Raw genomic sequence first — 18,494 nt, forward strand, 5'->3', positions numbered from 1 at the left:
CTACAGCCAGATACTTCGGTAAAGATTAAGCATATTTCTCATGAAAACTGTTCAGAAAAAGTGGACCACATTGTCAGCAGTGACCAATTCTCATAAGATTCTATCTCATAATCAAAATGAAATCCCTTTCTGTAACTGTCAATGTCAAGCGAAGTTTCATGATTGATGTGGGCTTTAAGTTGCTAATATTTAAAAAGGCACTTTGTTGACTGTGGCATACACTTATATTTTCAGCAATTACATTTCTGTAAGAAAGATAGCACGGGGAGCAGAAAAGCCTACTGTAAAAATCTTTTGTATGCATACCTTGGAAGAGCTCATTTCTAGGAACAGTCGGACACCTTTAGAAGATAAATGGTATTGTCTCAATCAATTACAAAGAATTTAAGAAAGACAATACCCCTAAACTCTATGCATTGGCAGAGTTATATTTATATATCATTTAAGAAAAGCATTGAACCAAATACAACATAAACACATGAAACCTTCCTTTCTTCCATGTGTTCAACACTGAAAGGCAAAGAAAAGGAGAAAGGAGGTCCAACTTCCCGAAAAGAAATTTACATTTTACAAAGTATGAATGAGGAAAAGCATATGCATTTGCATAATTTCCAAGACATTTCTGAATTCCCTAAATAGGAAACAGTATATTCGGGATACTTTAAAAAAAAAAAACTTTTTACTTAATTTAACTATAGCATTGGTTGGGTTTTCTAGAGAAGCGGAAGGATGCTAATGTGAGAAACAGAGATTAAATATTCAACGCTATAATAATAATATATGAATTTAATGCTATTCTAGGATTTTTTTCCATCCAGTTTTAAGTGATGTGCATATAAGGATTCAGGGACTGAAATATTCTTGTTTCTGTTTTCACGATTTACACAATAACCTTGAGCAGCTTTATCTTTGCTGCTGTGTTTGCTGACTTGTCGGTGTTTAGATCAAGTTTTAGTATTTGCATCTTTAGCTCACCACACAAAGCCAGCTGGTCCAGAGAGGTGAGAAACAGTGAGAGAGGAGTTGCAGGGCTTATCAAGTCATCCAAAAGGCCTTGTGCTCATCCTTTGTAAACAACAAGACATGTCAGCATCCCTGGTTGCTGTCATTGCTGACAGTCCTCTGAAGACCAGTAAGTGTTGAATTCTTTAAAGCTGGATTGTGCCCAGTGAGAGAAATAATAGTGCGAGATGAGGAGGACTTCGTGGATATCTGAGTACCTTGGGAAAAGAGAGGAATTAAGGCTTTTCACTCAGCAACCTAATGAAAACTAGACAAATAGTCTTGCATTTAATATATAGTTTTCACCAATGCATGCTTCTTTTGTTAGGAACAATTCTAGCCTGTACAGGAAAAGAGACAGATATAAGGAAATAACTTCTCATTGACAAGGGAGCTTCAGGTAAAGCAATGCTTAGGAAGGGACAAGAGACTAAATTTACATTGGTAAATTTCCATGGCACAACCATTTCATTACTTTAACTTCATAGACCCCAAAACTTTATGTGCTTGAACAAGTAATCAAATGCAAAGGATAGAACTAAATAATCCATCTGGGATAGCAAGGACTGTATACAAAACACAAAGAATAAAATACAAGTCTTTAAGGAAAATGAATAAGAAATTGTGGCACAGAAGGAAAGACTTGAAAATAAGTTCCAGAAGCAGTATCTAGTTCTTTAAAGAATAACGAACTTTACATGTTCTGCTTTAAATTCCAAAAAGGTGTATTTTGAACAAGAATATACTTGTATAAGTTAATAGGGTCAATAAAAATCCTAATCCATGTGATTCTTCATTGTATCTAAACTAAAACTTTTAAAATGTATAAAATGAACATCAAATTCTTTTCATGGAGACCGATAGCATATGTTAAATTAGAATAAATTTCCTCATTACAGTGTGAAACTCATAACAGCAACCGGTAATATGCTATATTGAAGACTTCCTTTGCTATGACATTTAAACTGTGTATTTTGAGGTTAATAATGTTTCATGGAAGTAAATTCTTTTTCAGTGTTTCCATTTTCTTCTTAGGATAATTTCCTAAAAGTATTTGCTCCATTAAGGGGTCTAAAATGTTTGAGAGGACAAAATGTCTTAGTTCTACTTGTAAAAGCTCCAAAACTTTGAAAAGGATCATCCTTCCAATATCAAATCCATCCTTGAAATAAGGACCATCTATCTCTAAAACAAGGCCAGGACTTAGCATTCTGTTAATCTAACAATATAGTATTTAGCTTGGATTTTTACTTCTTTTTATATCATAAACACTATTTGATGATATAGAATAGAATCATAGATTAATCTTCCTAAGTTGACTTTTCGTTTTTCTTTTTGTAATCCTCTTCAATCTTTTTGACTGAAACTACCAGACCATTATCTTACACAGCTATAAGTTAAGCACAGAGCCTGGAAGTCTGCCTGAACCACAGAACACAGAGAACAATGTAGAAAAAAATTTGCAAATTTCTGGGAACTAAATAAAAAGTCACTCTTGTTTTCCTAATTTTCCTATGAGCAGAAAAGCAAAAGACCCATTGGCATGGCACAGGCAGATACTACCAAGCAGCTTTCCAAAGAGCAAATGGTAAAAATAAAATAAAATGAAAAAGATTTGCCTGTCATGGGAGTTGGTCAATAAAATGCAACAGTGTTTATTACAACATTTAAAGTCTGTGATTAAGAACACCAAAAGGCCTAAACTAGAAAGGTTTTCAGCCTGTAATTTCCCTGCAGTCCTGGCCTGTACTTCCTTATGAGTTAGCTCAGCGGGGCTTTTTTTCCATGTCCATCATCAGCTTGTAATTATTGCCATTCTCAAAGCTATGCCAGATGGGTCTTTAGAAGCAGGCATGCAGCTTGTTTATGAGAGAAAGAGCTGTAATATTACTCTACACAGAGACCTATCTGGTCCTACTCAAAGAGCCCTGCTCCTCCCTCCCTTCCTCCCCCAGATCTCCCCGACTACCATTCTCTCTGCCTTTCCTAGACAGCCTCTCAGTTTCAGCTCCCTGTCCCTGCTGAATGGCCTGGTGACGGGCTGGGACCATGGGGGCCAAGAGATAGCTATATCTTAAAGCATATGGCCTAATCATCACCTTTCACCATATACATATGAAAATGAGGCGACACCCAGGGAGAAACAAACTGCGGACTCTCTCCCCTACATAATGTTGTGCAGAGGCTTATTTAAAACACCACAGCTGTGCATCTACCTTTCAGAATACAGATTTGCACAGATGACAAAATGATTCCTTCCATTTCGCTTTTCTGTAAATTCCTCATTGGCTAGAAGTGAGATTCCCGGTAAGATTCTCCCTTTGCCTGGTAGGAAGGATAAACATTTGTGAGAAGGTTGAGGTCAAGGAGCTGTGCAAAGCAACACAGGGAAAAGCAAGAGCGCCTAAGCCGGGTTCATCTGGTGATAGGCCTGGGGTGTTAGGTATCCCAGAGGGCCAAGCAGAGCTTCAATCAGCGGTTAATGAGGCAAGACCTGCAACAGATAGCCACTTTTAACTTACAAAAGCTTTTAGATGTCTCTGTTTACTTTGATCCATTTCAGTTAATTTGAGCCTGGTTAGGGTGCATTTTCCTTTTTTTTCTTTTTCCCTAGATAAACCCCCTGCTCCCACCCCACCCCCACCCTCACCCTCAGCCCCACCTCCACCTCCCAAACAATAGTATCATTTACCAACTTTATACTTAACAAGTTTTGAGATCTTCTGTCAAGGTCGGCAACAATTATATAAAATACAAGGAAAGGAGGACCTGTACCATAGTCTGACTATAGACGAAAATTTCAAAATCCCACCAGTGTTAAGATAAATGAAAAGGGTGGCGGGACAGGAAAGGCTGCATTTTCAAGAAAGATTTAGCGTTCTTTCTGATTAGGTGAAGTACACGTTCTTTTATCCCTTGTTATTTTACCCATGTGATGACCAGAGAGCTTTCTTTGTTAAAATGTTTCAGAGCGGATAGAACTAATTTACTGGAATGTGAGGTAATCCAAGAAGAAACTGTACCTGATGGTCACAGGCGGGGAAGGCACTTCAATAAACTGGCCGGAGTTTCCAGGCCCCGGGGCTGCGGCTGGGATTCCCGGTTTGGGAAGCAGAGAAGACTCCTGTGTTAATGGATTTGCACGTGGGTCAGCCTGTTAATGGGGATGGGCTGCTGTAATGAGCTTTTAATTAGGTCAGCTAGATGCTTGACCCCACTGTACTGTGTGCCTGCGCCTGGGGGTACCTTCCCCACCCTCAGAAGCCGGATAAGCAGTTCTGGGAGCCTTCCCAGCATGCCCCGGATAACCACGTTCCCAGCGTGCTCTGGGCAGCTGCCTTCCCAGCATGCTCCCCGCCCTCTCCTGCACCCTTAGACTCATTAGCTGGATGTCGATAGCCTCTTGCTATCGACATTTTCTTGATTCCCTCTCCCTCCTTCCCTCCTGTGCTATGTTCTTCAAAAGCAGTTTTGCTGTGTAAAAAATACATAAATAAATATATGTATGTGTGCATGTGTATATATAATACTTGAGACAAATTTGTATATTTATGAAGACCCTGGGTCATGTAGCTGGCAAAATTAATTTCGCGAATACACATGGACAGGTTTGGTTTGACATACATATTCCTCAAAAGTAAACTTTTTTCAAATGAACCGTATTCCTGTTCTCCACTCCCCACCCCTGTCCCATCTTCTATATTTCCAGGCAGTATTATGAAGACACGTAAGTTAATAGAAGGAACAGGATGAAATCCTGCACTTCTACTCTTAAATAAATTGGAACTACTTTAAAGTGTTCTCTTTGAAATCCTGTCTACTGAAGACCCTGGGGAACCATCAAGGAACTAAAGTTAGGAAACCTAATTTCAGCTTTGGGTCCTTTTTCTTGGGAAAGGAAAAGACTAAGTAGCCAACCTTCCAGGAAGGGTTCCAGACACTAAACCCTTCCTGTAGCCCTCACATTAGGGTCTCTATAGTCACAGTTTACATTTATTTTGCTCTTTACCAAGACTCGAAAATGAAAGTAAAGTTGGTTTATCACTGAAGAATACTAAATTCTTTGGTTAAAGGGCATTAAATTCAGAGAAAATCCAGATTTCTTCAACTATAACAATAATAGTAACAGGTAAAATTATAATAACAGTAACAGCTAATAATAAAAGTAACAGTTAATATTTATTCAATGCTTATTAAAGGATAACTGTGCTAAATACTTTAGGATTCCGCGTAATTTGTAGAGTGTTTAACATACAAGCTTACTAAACTTTTCAGTTAATGATGGTTGCAGTTGCTAAGCTGTAGGCCAAGTTATTCCTTTCATTCACAGTCTAGGGAGAGATGACACGGGCATGTTGAGTCACTCAAAACAGGCTCAAACCACCCTAAGGAGTTTGCCTGATGAAAGGTTTTCCTTTCCTTCAAAGCCACTTCCTGTGTCACATGACCTATATCACTCCAAAGATAATAACACTTCATGTTTCCAGAACACTTTTATCCAAAGATCTCAAAGCATTTTCAAATGTTAATTAAACCTTCACCATCCTGGAAGATAACAATGCCAATCTCGCTGTTTAAATACTGTATTCCAGAACACAGGTTGTTCTAATCACTGAGAGAGAGGCCTCTCTAAGCAAATCCATTATGCAAGCCACTACTCAAACACTTATGGCACCCAAAATTCTCCTGTGTTTCCTCGGAAACCACCGCAGCATCTTGATTCTAAATTGTCCCCTACTCCCATTTATTGTTTCTGCTGAAAGAAACAAATGCAAGAAAAAAAGGGGGTTGGGCAGGAGGGAAACAGAAAAAGACTTGTGAATAGTTCCACCCTATTTGAAATGTAGGTAGAACAATATGCAATATATTTCTGCAAATATATTAGTTCTCTTATCAAACAACTAAGCACCTTTGCTATATGCTTTTTCATTCATCATGATGACTACATGGGAAAAAATAGCCAACTTTTCCCAAGACTTAGCTGTGACTGTTCAGACTGCAGTTTTACCTTTCCTCCTATTTAACAGGCATCAAGAACTTACTCTGAAATAGAGGGCAGTCAGATTTTAGTCAGTTTGTGTATCCTTTTAGTCTGGATAAAGAAAGATCATGTGGCAACAAAGGCCCTGAAGATCTGTCCCCGCCTTCTTTCCAGCTCATCTCTCTCCTCTATGACACGCTGGTTTTTTCTCCATCCTTTTAATGGACCAAACATTTTTTTCTACCCCAGGGTCTATGAACAGGGTTGTCCTTCTGCATGGAGTGCTTTATCCCTATTCTTAATGAAACTCCTACTCTTGCTTCTCAGATCAAAGGTCACTTCTTCAGAGAGGCCATACCTGATTCCCATATCAAAATTAGCTTCTTTCTATTATTTTCTCTCATGGCAGACCACTTCGGTTCTTATGATTTATGAAATTTTCTTTTAACATCTCCCTTCTAGACTATAAGCTCCATGAGAACAAGGATTACGTCTGTTCTGTTCCCACTGTATAACCTATATCTGGCAACTTGGATGCCCTCAAAACCAATTCATTGAATAAAGTAATGAGTGAATAATCTTTTAACCTGGTTTCAAATCATATTTTTCTTTCAAAGTGATATTACAGAGTGAAGAGGACAAAAGAGAAATTGATATCAGAAGTTTGGTTGTAATCATTTAAGGTCTTCACTTACTTCTAGAATACTGAGAACAATAGTCCTTGAATGATTTCAGTAACTATGATTTTTGCTAAATAGCCTGTGAACTAAGTGTTTTATCTACATTATCTTACTTATCCATCGCAACAACCTGAAGAGTCAGAAGCCACTACTATCCCCATTTTGTGGTCATGAGGACTAAGTAATTTGCCCATGTTTCTGAGACTCCACCTTCGTTTATTTATTTATTAATCCCTCACTATTTGTCAGGCACTACGGTGGGTAGAGCAATGGAGAAGACAGGCACAACCTTCTTCTTGGACCTTTTGGCTTGACTCCTCCACAGCAATAGCACAGTGCATTCTGGCAAGTAGTTAGTGCTCATTAAATACTTAAAACAGTGTAAACCAAGTTAAAAAAAAAAAAAAGACTGAAGCACTGTGATTGAATCCCTTCAGAGTTTGAGTTTTTACAATACTGCTACAATACTGGTATTTATTACATGACTTGCCTGGGGGCTTACAGTTTGTCATTCATTCTGTAAATGTATGACATGTAGGAGTCATGATTCACTCCAATATTCTAATAAAAAATACAGTAATCATAATAACAAAAGTTTGCATTAATGGTGCCACAGAGCAACCAAAATGATCCTTCTAAAACAGAAATCAGATCATGTTTCTTCCATGATGTATAACCTTAAAGGGTTTCCCATTGGCCTTACAATAAAGCCCAAATTTCCCATTTCCAAAACATGGATTACAAGAGCTGGATTCTCTTTCTAGAATCATGTCCCTCCCCCACAGACTTCAATCCTACATTCCAGACTTTGTAAAAATCCTTTCTCTCCTTGAATACCTCTAGGCCTTGAACATGCCATTTCATCTTTTAGTAACATACTCCCTGCATCCTCACCATAATTACCATTCTTTTCCTTTTCTGAGGTGAGGGTTTGTGTGCAGGATTTTTGTTGGGCACTGCTCTTGGAAACAACATCTATAAAGAAGAAGGGAAGCAGGATTTGGCAGAGGGGAAAGTTAAATTGCCATGGAGGTGCAACTGAGGCCTCAGCTGAACCTATGAGGAGGTTTGGAACTAGGATGGCCCTTTAGAATTGTCCTAATTGAGGCAAGGAGGTGGCCCTTTTACCCTGCCTGTCTGTAGCAATGACATAACCTTGAGCAAGGCAGCTTCCTTCAGCAGAAGGCAATTCCTGGATAGGACTTCAGCTAAGAGCCATCAAAGGCAAGACTACTGCCACCTGGGGGATAAGTGGCCCAGTCCTTTAAGAGGTATTTGGTGGTACACCACAACATCCACTGCAGTCTGGTTACCTCTACTCATTTTTCAGGTCTCAACCTAGAGGTCCCTTCCTCGAGGAAGCTTCCCTTGACTCCCTAAGTCGAGGAGAGAAGCTCCTCCTAAGTGCTCCCAAGCATCCACTGCTTCCCCATTGTGGCTTTCTTCATTTTACATGATAATCATCTGTCTGTTTGATTCCCTCAGGAAATTATAAACTACATGATTAGCATTCTATCTACTAATACGTAAATGTGAACAACTTAAAGAATGAGTGAAAAATTAACAAATCTATTTTTATTTTTAAAAAATTATTCACAAACACCAAAAAATGTGGATGACCATTCACTAAAATTCTTATCTCTTGGTAACAGGATTCTATTTGATTTTTATTTTCTTCATTATACCTTTTGGTACATCTAAATTTTCATAAGCATGTTTGACTTTTGTAATTTAAAAAATGTATACAGTAATCATTTTGAAGAAAAAATAAATATAACTGTTATGAGAATAACTAGCATCAATAGAGTCACCATATTATCATTTTGTACTGTAATTTGTAGTTCATCTTGCAGTTCATCAAAAACAATTTGACATAAATTATTTTGTTTAATCTTGACAAAATTTCAACAAGAAAGGCAGGTATGTTATTCTGATGCCTACTGGATTGCAAAATAAAGCCAATCCTCTCAATCAGATTGAGTTAGTATATTCCCACAGCCTAAGAATTCAGAGTCTAACATGGGTACTTCTCAAACACATTCATTTTTGATGAGATCTTTTCAGGCTTTAAAGAAAATAGTTATAAAAGAAGAACTTATAGATGTTCTCCCACTCTGTCTACCTAGGGCTTGCTGGCCACACTCCCTGTCCTCGCTTTTCCTAGTCTCCATATTCTTATTAATAAAAGGGAGTACAATGCCTCTCCCTGTCTTTATTTTCATCATTTGTTTGCACAAGCCTAATCTACAAGGCCTGCTCGATTTGAAAGTCCTGTTTTCCCCTCACATCTCATGTCTCCCCTTCTTTCCTACAATGATAACATTTCACCTACGTATAGCACTTTCCAGAAGGCTTCCCCATACATCACCTCACTGCATCCTCCCAACTAAGCTTTGAGGTCTACACATCAGATAGTATTACTCCCATTTTAGAGATAAGGAAACCAAAACACAGAGAGGGTACAGTGACTTGCCAAAAGTCACAGTTGGTTACTGATAAAGACAGATCTAGAATCTGGGGCCTGACAGAAAAGCTCAGAACCCTCTGCGTTTTTACTTTGATCTTATAGTCTAGCATACAGCCCACTGATAGGGTCCTACAGGATCTAAAACTGATTATAAACAAACTGATGAAAGCAAGATTGTGGGTTCTCTGGGTAGGCCTGCTATCTTCTTTGCCCTGGAGTGGGTTAACGTATGCAACAGACCTACAGATGCAAGTCTAAGTTACAAAGGGACTAGTTGAGAGTGTGGAGATGATTCAGCTCAATGCCATCACCACAGTAAGTTAAATAATTTGGTTACCTAAATACATACACATAAATATATAAAATAACAATTCCTCTAAATACACTGTGAGAATCCATGTTTCTATAATTGTCACTTTTTGTATCTTTCAAGTTTTCCCAAGATAGTTTCAATTTATGCCTACTGTCCTGGCATAATTATTAATGGCTTTTCCTTTCACTCTCAAAAATGTCCCAATGTGGAAGAGAATTTATATGGTCATCCGTATACACACCTTAGAGAGAACAAATGAGCAATTTCAGTAGACACTGAACAGTATCAGCTTTCAAAGTGGCATGCCCCAAATGTTGTAAGAAGGATTACTGTTATTGAAATACACTGTTGGAAAGATTCCCAGTGTTAAATGGCCTTTACTAAAGACATAGTAAGACACATATTCCTTTGTGTTATATTGGGCTCACATTTTAAAACGCAGTGAAATTCTGGCTAGCTTCAATCCATTTACTAAATGGTTTTGGTTTTTCTGCACTTCTTCCCCTCGCCTGATATATCTTTGTCTCATTGCTTATCAGAGGTGTTCCTTTCCACATTCATTTTTTTTAAATGAGAAGAAACAAATTAGAATTCACATTGTTTGGGCTTAAAATTATAATGCCTACTACATTTCCCAAAGGAATCCTGCCAAGACCGTGGCCTCAAACAATAGCTATATGCCAAGATTTTCACGGTAATCCCAACATAAGCATTTTGATCTTGGGCAAGGCTTTATTCCTGCATCTATAATATGGGGAGAATATTTGCTCTTGTTTAAAAAAAAAAAGAAAACCCATAAATGATGTAGTGACCTACCCAATTAATGCACTATTACATTTTTTACTCTATAGAAGTCCCAGTACTGCTTCAACGTAAAGCTCTGATCCCTGTTGGAAATTTATAACCTTGTTCCTAGAGGACATACAAGATAGGACATAATGAAATGTCAAGAATGTGCATTCCAAAAACAGTATGTATTAGCATAAGGAGAAAGTACCATAAGTTGTCATATCAGAGAGTAGGTCAATATTAATATTTTCCCCAGGGAAACTCCCAAACTACTCCAAGAAAAGTATTTGACAGGTGTAAAGCCATGTTTCTGAGATCCCCAGCAATTCCTAAATGGTGTCCAGCCAAATTTTTCCAGATTTTGATGTAGACCCTAAGTGACTCTGTCAGACACTTCATGGAAGACCCCACTCTTTTTAAATCAATCCAATTCTATCATCTGAGCAAGGAAAATGGAAAAATCCATATTCTGTTGAGAGACTCTTTGATCCTTTTTACAAAGATCCATCTTATCCTATTATAGTAATAAAACCAGACTGCAGTTTTTCTGAAGAGTGTGTATGTATGTAGGTATATAACATGTAGGTACAACGGTAATATCTAGAAGACATAAGCAAACACATCTTCAATCCATATCCCAGTAGAAAACAAATGAAAAGAGACAGTAACCTCAGGTTCTTTGAAGCAAAGAATTTAACTATTCAGTGACAATGTGTCTCCTTTACCATCATTAATTACCCCATATTTACTGAACACCGACTAGTTTCCCAGACTGAGCACTCTGATGAAGATCTTTGCTCTGCAGGAGTACCTGAATTGGGAAAGTGATGGCGACAGGGCATCTCTACAAAACGAGAGAAGAGACCTAATACTTGCCGAAGACCCATTCTAGCCAGACACTGGATTAGGATCTTCATACATGCTAGTTCTTAGATGATCTCCCCAGGAAGCCCCATTTTACAGATGAAGAAACAAAAGCTCAGAGAAAATATTATGCCAAAGCTTGCAAAGCGGTAAAGTAGGATTCAAAGCAGGGTTTCAAGATTTCAAAGCCTCTGCTTTTTTTTTTTAACCATCCCACTTTTCCTTTGCTCTCATTTTAACTGAGTGTGCTGTTAGTTGGCACTGCTGTACAAAGGTATCTGATATCTGGATGTTTTTCCACCAGGATCCTTGCAGCAGAAGATGTCTTAACTTCAGTGCAACAAAACCCTGAGTGATAACATCAGATTTTCCTGGAATGGAGTTACATCTTGGCTGTCATACAAAAACCCAGGCCTCCAACAACAGTGAATACACTATCATGTCACATTCCCTCAATAGCTCCAGGACAATGGAGGAAAACAGTGACAAGAATAATTTGAAATAATAGAGGATTTAAAAAAAAAAATCTTTTGTATCTGGCCTTTGAATTAATTATGTAATTATTTGAGTTCTAAACCACATTTTTCAAACATTCAATTACAGTTTTTCTGCAGTTTCTGGGACAATGTTAGCTGGGTATTAGAGCAAGTCAGCCAAAGAAACACTGGACAGCTGAGCAGCTTAATTCAAAGCCCCGCTCCCATGATGCCAATATGCTGGTGCCTTTAGACAGTTCACCCCTTTATCTGATCCTCAGTTTCCTCAAGAATAAAATGATGGATTTGAACCATAACATTGATTTATTTATTGAATAAATTTGTATTATTAAGTATATATATATACACAGGCCTGGCCCTTGCAATATTTATAGTCTGGTGGAGGAGACAGATAATACAACCAACAATTTCAGTGGAGTGTGATCAGTGCTATAAAATAGTAAATAGGAGATGCCATGGAAGTCCCTAGTAGGAGCTTCTGATCCATTCTGAGGGGCACAAAAGGAGGATGTACAGTAGTGGGAGTGACATCTAATGTACAGCCATGAAGAATCTATAGGAGCTACCATTCTCGGAGGGTAGTGTGAGGACGGGGAGCAGCACCTAAGGTGATTGCACAGCCCAGGCAGAGGGCTGTCATGGCCTCATGTAAAAACACAAGTATTTTAGTACATCTGGTTTCTAAAAGGGGATGGGGATAGAGGAAATGGAAAGGGAGATAGCAGCAAGACCCATCATCAGGGGCCTTAGGTATCAGCAAAAGGACTTTGGACTTTGTTTGCTCCCTCAGGAACCATTTGTTGACCTTACCATGTGCTGGGCATTTTTTTAGGCTCTGGAGTTACTAGAATAGTAAACAAGAGAAATAGGTTTTTGCTTTACAAAGCAAAATAAGAATCCATTCAAGGGTTTACAGCAGGGAAATGATTTGATTGTATTTGAGTTTAGAAAGACCATACTGGCTACAGTGTTGGAATGGCTAAGACAAGAATAAGTCTCTTTCAGCAATAAAACTGACTCAATGATTTAAAACTTGGGATACACCAAATTATAAAAGCCCCACGTTGACATTATTCATGATAAATAAATGCATAATTGTATTCTTTTTCATATATAATATCTTTGGTTTACACATTTCTTTGCAAATAGTCTATAAATCAAGAGGGTCCTTTCATTTGTCACACAGTGTATGTTCAGTTGCCAGAACATTATTTGATGGGGAAGGAAGGATAGCCAATATGTGTTGAACACAGAATATACTGGGGGGCAGGGGAAGTGTTAGAAATGAATAGTGTCCAGTTTAAAGATAAGAAATACTAAGCTCCAAATTCATTAACTCTGAATGTCACTCAGTGAGAACAGAGTAAAGCCAAGATTCAGATACGATTTCATGGTTTGTGTATTTATTCGTTTCACATCAAAGCCCACACTGTTTAATGTTTACAAACTATAATTATTACACAGTCACCATTTTTCTGAGCTCTTAGAAGACTAGTTTAAAAAAAAACCCAATGCAGAAGCAGAAGATTACAATATAATATGTTAAAAGATTAATAGGTATCAGCTAGTTCACTTAGACCAGTCCTTTCTTATGTGAGCATGTCCTATCTTCCATAAATTGCAAAAGAAATTTGTAAAATTCCTAATGTTCCAAGACCATGTCAATCTTGAAATCCTGCTGAGAGTTTATAGAATACAGAACTCAAACTTTGCTCACCAAATACATAGAGCAAGAGTTTCAGGTAGGGGGAAGTAGTGTTTTCCTTGGAGTGGATATGCACAGGCGGTGAGGAGAGAGTCAAATTTGAAAAATACTTAGTACTTCTTAGAAAGTTGTTTTTTGGTACAAAAAAAAAATGTCCTTTTTAAGTCCAAGAAATTCCCTGAACTTCCTAAAAATAAACCAGAAATATATAATAAAAACCACCTTAGACCTCAGAGCCCATTCCTGCTCTGCTCACTTAAGCATTTCCTCTCCTCCCGGCAGGTTGACTTCCTTCTGTCTCTTCCCTGAGGAATCCCAGCTCCAACTCAGTGAAGCTCAGGCTTTACAAAATGTCCAGGAGGCTAGCAGCCCTTACACACTTCCCAGTCCCTGACCAGACCTGGAAGGACCACCCTTAGTCCTTCCAGAGTACCCCAGTTCCCCAGAGGTGGGGCATTTTCTTCCAAAGTCCCTGAAGGTGGAAGTTGTCAGTTCCTCTGTTTCTCTGCAAGTCAAGACAACTGCTGTACTTAGCTATAGTTGTTGAGTGCAGGAAAGACTAAATATTTTGTTCATTTCTTTGTTTTTTGTTGGAAGCACAAGGATAAAGCCATAGCTGGTCATGTGCAGGTGTAGCCAACTTTGTTGATGACCCAGAATCTCTTTCCTTTTTTTTTATACTCTTATCTTTTATTTTAAATTCAGGGGGTACACATACAGATTTGTTACACAACTACATTGTGTGATGCTGAGGTGTGGGGGGATACCATCACCCAGGAAATGAGTATAATACCCAATGGTTTTTCAGTCCTTGCTCTTCTCTGTCCCCACTCTAGTAATCCCCAGTTTCTATTGTTGTCATCTTTATGTCCATGTGCATCCAATGTTTAGCTCCCACTTGTAAGTGAGAACATGCAGTATTTGCTTTTCTGTTCCTACATTAATTTATTATACTTAGAATAACACCTTCCAGTTACATCTATGTTTCTTCAAAGGACATGATTTCATTCTTTTTAATGGCTGCATAGTATTCCACAATGTATATATATAACACATTTTATTTATCCAGTCCTCTGTTGATGGGACCTAGATTGACTCCATGTCTTTGCTATTGTGAATAGCACTGTGAGGAACATACAAGAACATGTGTCTTCTTGGTAGAACAATTTATTTTCTTTTGAATATATGCCCAGTCAAGGGATTGCTGAGTCAAATGGTAGTTCTGTTTTAGGTTCTCTTAGAAATCTCCAAACTGCATTCCACAGTCTACCCCGAATTTCTAACCCTGGATTTTCTCTGGGCAATCCATACACTATATATACGCTGTGCTTCATTAAACCAGTCATGCTAATTCCATTCCCCTTGCTAGGAACCGGTTTTGCAATGAGCATTAGATGCAATTCTGACCAATGAGATTAGAGAAGTCTGCTGTGGGTTGAGGGAAGAGTGAGGGAAATTCTGAGAAGGTTTCCTTGTTCATAGAGATATCTATGAGGAAGTATCCTCTTCTTCCTCTATGTCAGACAATGGTAAACATCATAATCCTCTTGAAACCTTGAAGGGAATTAGTCTAAGGATACAATGAAAAAGCTGAAGGTGGCAGAGAAAAAAATGAGAAGAACCAGGGTCTGTGACTTGCCAACTCTAGTTGGTAAGGCCACCCCATGTTAACGCATCACTATGCTCTTTTCTCACTGTATGAACATCACAGAGTGTACACAAACCTATATGGTGTAGTGTACTACACACCTAGGCAACATGATATGGCCTTGCTGCCCGACTACAGGGCCTTCTCTAATGAGAAATAAGAAGATTTCTCACTGTTTAAGTCCTTTTGAGTTAGGCTTTCATCGTCCTTGGAAATCCCCAGATATACTGGAGAACCAATGAGTAGGACAAATGGAACAGCTATCTTGCTAATGTGAAATATATCGAGAAGCCAAGTATAAAGATTTAATGAAATAGAAAGCTTTAGTTGGTGAGGCAACAGCAATTCTGGGTGCAATATAATGTCTGTCACTTGAGTTTGTCTTCTGGTTGAGCCACATATTGGATTTTGGGACCTGGATTAAATATTGAAAGACTGATTCACTCTTTAAATTCCATAAGCAGCACACCAACCCTTAAGGACTCCCTCTGACAGAGTGAACTCTACAGGAGGATTCTTTCTCAGTCTAAAATCATATATCTTGCAGCTTCAGCAGTTCTAGAGCTCCATTGCTTCCTCTGCAGTGAGATACTAGTGCTCAGCAGATACCCCGACAGAGGGTGTTGAGGATGAGACCAGTGGTGGTGTCCCAGAGCCTGCAGTGCCTGGTGGAGAGGCGCAAGTCCTCCACCCCCATCCTGTGGCAGACACGGCGTCTAGCAGTGCAGCACCACTACCTACCAGTATCCACAGTGCTGAGTCTCACAGCACTGCCCAGCAAAATGGATGGGGCTGGACTGCAACCACGTATGAGGCCCTCCCTAGGGATTCCCGGAGACACTTAGGGGAATATCTCTGGGAGACAGAAGCAAGACCCCTGCACCAACAGGTGAGAGCAAAATCTTAGGTAATTTAAGTGATTGCTGTTTCTGTCACCTCATCCATCTCAAAGGTGGGTAAAAGAAAGTAACTGAGAAGAAAGCAAGCCTTGGTAGCCCATTAGGAAGGGAGCTGGCATAAAACAGTCATGCATCATTTGATGACAGGGGTATGTTCTGAGAAATGCATCACTATGCTATTTTGTCACTGTATGAACATCATAGAGTGTACTTACACAAGCCTAGACGGTGCAGCCTACTACACACCTAGGTCACGCGGTTTAGCCTTACTCCTAGGCTACAGACCTGGGCAGCATGTTACTGTACTGAATACCATAGGCAATTATAACACAATGGTAAGCACTTGTGTATCTAAATGCATCCAAACATAGAAAAGGTACAGTAAAAATATGGAATATAAGATTAAAAAATGGTGCCTCTGTATAGGGCACTTACCATGAGTAGAGCTTGTAGGACTGGAAGTCACTCTAGGTGAGTCAGTGAGTGGTGAGTGAATGTGAAGGCCTAGGACATTACCATACACTACCATAGACTATAAACACTGTGGACTTGGCTACACTAAATTTATTTAACATTTTCCTCTTTTCAATAATAAACTAACTCACTATAACTTTTTAAAGTTATAAACTTTTAAAATTTAACTTTTTGACTCTTGTAGTAACACTTTGCTTAAAACATTGTACAGTTGTATAAAAATAATTTCTTTCTTTATATCCCCATTCCATAAGCTTTCTTCTATCAAATTTCTTTATTACTTGTAAAATTTGCTTGTTAAAAAGTAAGACACAAATACATACATTAGCTTAGGCCTATACAAGGTCTGTATTATCAGAACATCACTATGCAACAGGAATTTTTCAGCTTCATTCCAATCTTTGGGACCACCATCACATGCACGGTCCATCATTGACAGAAATGTCATTACGTGGCACATGGCTGTATTTTAATGGAAGTTCCTGCAAAGTAATAGGCCAGTAGTTTAGATAGAGTAGGCAATTGCCCTTTTTGAGTAATTTTGCTTTGAGTCTATCCAAGGCAGGACTGTAAGTAACCAGGGAAACAGATGAAGATAACTTGTTGGGAAGACCAGAGTCTATTAACCAGACCAGCTTTCAAATAATTCTGGTGATAGAAACCATCACCTGAAACTGTACTCACCATTTTAAATCAGATAAACTAAATAGGCAGGAATTACTAAGATTCAATCATAGAGGATTTGAAATAGTAGAAATTTAGGACAATTGACCTGGAACTTCAAAACTGGCAGAATGAAGCCTTCCCAGATTCACGTGGAATCCATGCTGAAACAATATCCTGAGTGATTGTGTTCCCAAATCTGCTGTCATTGTTGGTTCTAACCCAGACAAAGTAGGGTGTGTGTGTGTGTGTGTGTGTGTGTGTGTGTGTGGTCAAAGACCCAAAGTCATGATTTGACTTGGCCTTGATGGACCAAAAGAGAAACTGGGAGATCCAAATCCATATGCCCAAACCTGGAACAGAGAGGGCTATTTTTACCCAGGCAGGAATCTAATGATCAGAAAAAAGAGGAAGCAATGTGAAGCCATCAAAATGATCTGAGATGACAAAAAAATTAGTGGCAGAATTAGGGGAACTGGCTAGGCATGAGTTCCCAAAACCGGGAATCTGAGATAGATGGATCCCTTACGGTCAGAATTTCAAAACCAGCCTGGCCAACGTGGTAAAACCTCATCTCTACTAAAAGTACAAAATTAGCTGGGCATGATGGTGTATGCCTGGAATCCCAGCCACTGGGGAGGCTTAGGAGAAAGAGTCACTTGAACCCAGGAGGCGGAGGTTACAGGGAGCTGATATGGTGCCACTGTACTCCAACCTGGGTGATAAAGCAAGACTCTATCTCATTTAAAAAAAAAATTAGGGAAATTTTTACCTTCTTAAATCTCAGAAATAAATAATTCAGTCTATACTTTGGGGCAGCCAGAAAAGGGTTGACGTAAGTGAGAAATGGTTCCTTTCACCATCCTGACAATGCTCATTCTGAAAAGTGGAGCATCGAGGCATTAGCTATGACATGGTCTAAAGCAAGGTTCTATTTATATGTATAAATGAGTTTTTTAAAAAAAGGGAGGTTCCTTTAAATACATACAGTTATCTCCAAAGGAATGTTCTAGATGGGGAGGGGGTAAGGCTTACACCAGGGTTAGGTTCCAGAAACTTAATCAGGCAGGACATTAGAGTCCAGGGGAGCAAGAAGCAGAGACTGAGTGAAGATGCAGAACCACATTCAAGAGATCATGTGAGGATCGACCTGGGAATCCACTCCAACTCAAGATTAAGGAGCTGGCTCTAAGCCAGGAACAGAAAAAGAGCCATGAGAGTGAAAGAAGAAATGGAGCAGAGCCCAAAGTCAGAAAGTTAGAAAGCTATTGTATACAAGATCGGGTATACAAGAAGGGCTCTCATATTGGGCTCCAGTTACACAGGTTTGAATGATCAAACTGGCTTAAAGGAAGAGAGAAGAGTGAAATTAAACGATCCACGGGAAAATAATGCCAGAAAAACTCTGTCTCCACTCTCAACTATCTTAACTATCAATCTCATTTCTCATACACCCAGGAACAAATTTTTTTATGAGATACCAGTCCACATTTGGGAATCATTTGGGAATAC

At 38.9% G+C, this 18,494-nt stretch overlaps 1 pseudogene across 8 annotated transcripts in view; it reads right to left on the bottom strand.

The window, feature by feature from the left end:
- Positions 1-18,494, bottom strand: part of LOC118144943 (keratin, type II cytoskeletal 8 pseudogene) — a 376,247-nt pseudogene that overhangs the window by 166,240 nt on the left and 191,513 nt on the right. For 3 of the 8 annotated variants that reach the window (XR_013521224.1, XR_013521223.1, XR_013521222.1), the window contains exons 7-9: positions 4,026-4,156; positions 3,219-3,327; positions 976-1,220 (exon numbers count right to left, since the gene is read on the bottom strand). The product of XR_013521224.1 is annotated as a keratin, type II cytoskeletal 8 pseudogene, transcript variant X4 (transcript). The remainder of the gene's footprint in view (positions 1-975; positions 1,221-3,218; positions 3,328-4,025; positions 4,157-18,494) is intronic. The other 5 variants (XR_013521227.1, XR_013521226.1, XR_013521225.1 and 2 more) reach the window with 2 other exon arrangements.

Source organism: Callithrix jacchus, chromosome 8 (assembly GCF_049354715.1).
Source record: "Callithrix jacchus isolate 240 chromosome 8, calJac240_pri, whole genome shotgun sequence".
In the NCBI taxonomy this organism is placed as follows: domain Eukaryota; kingdom Metazoa; phylum Chordata; class Mammalia; order Primates; family Cebidae; genus Callithrix; species Callithrix jacchus.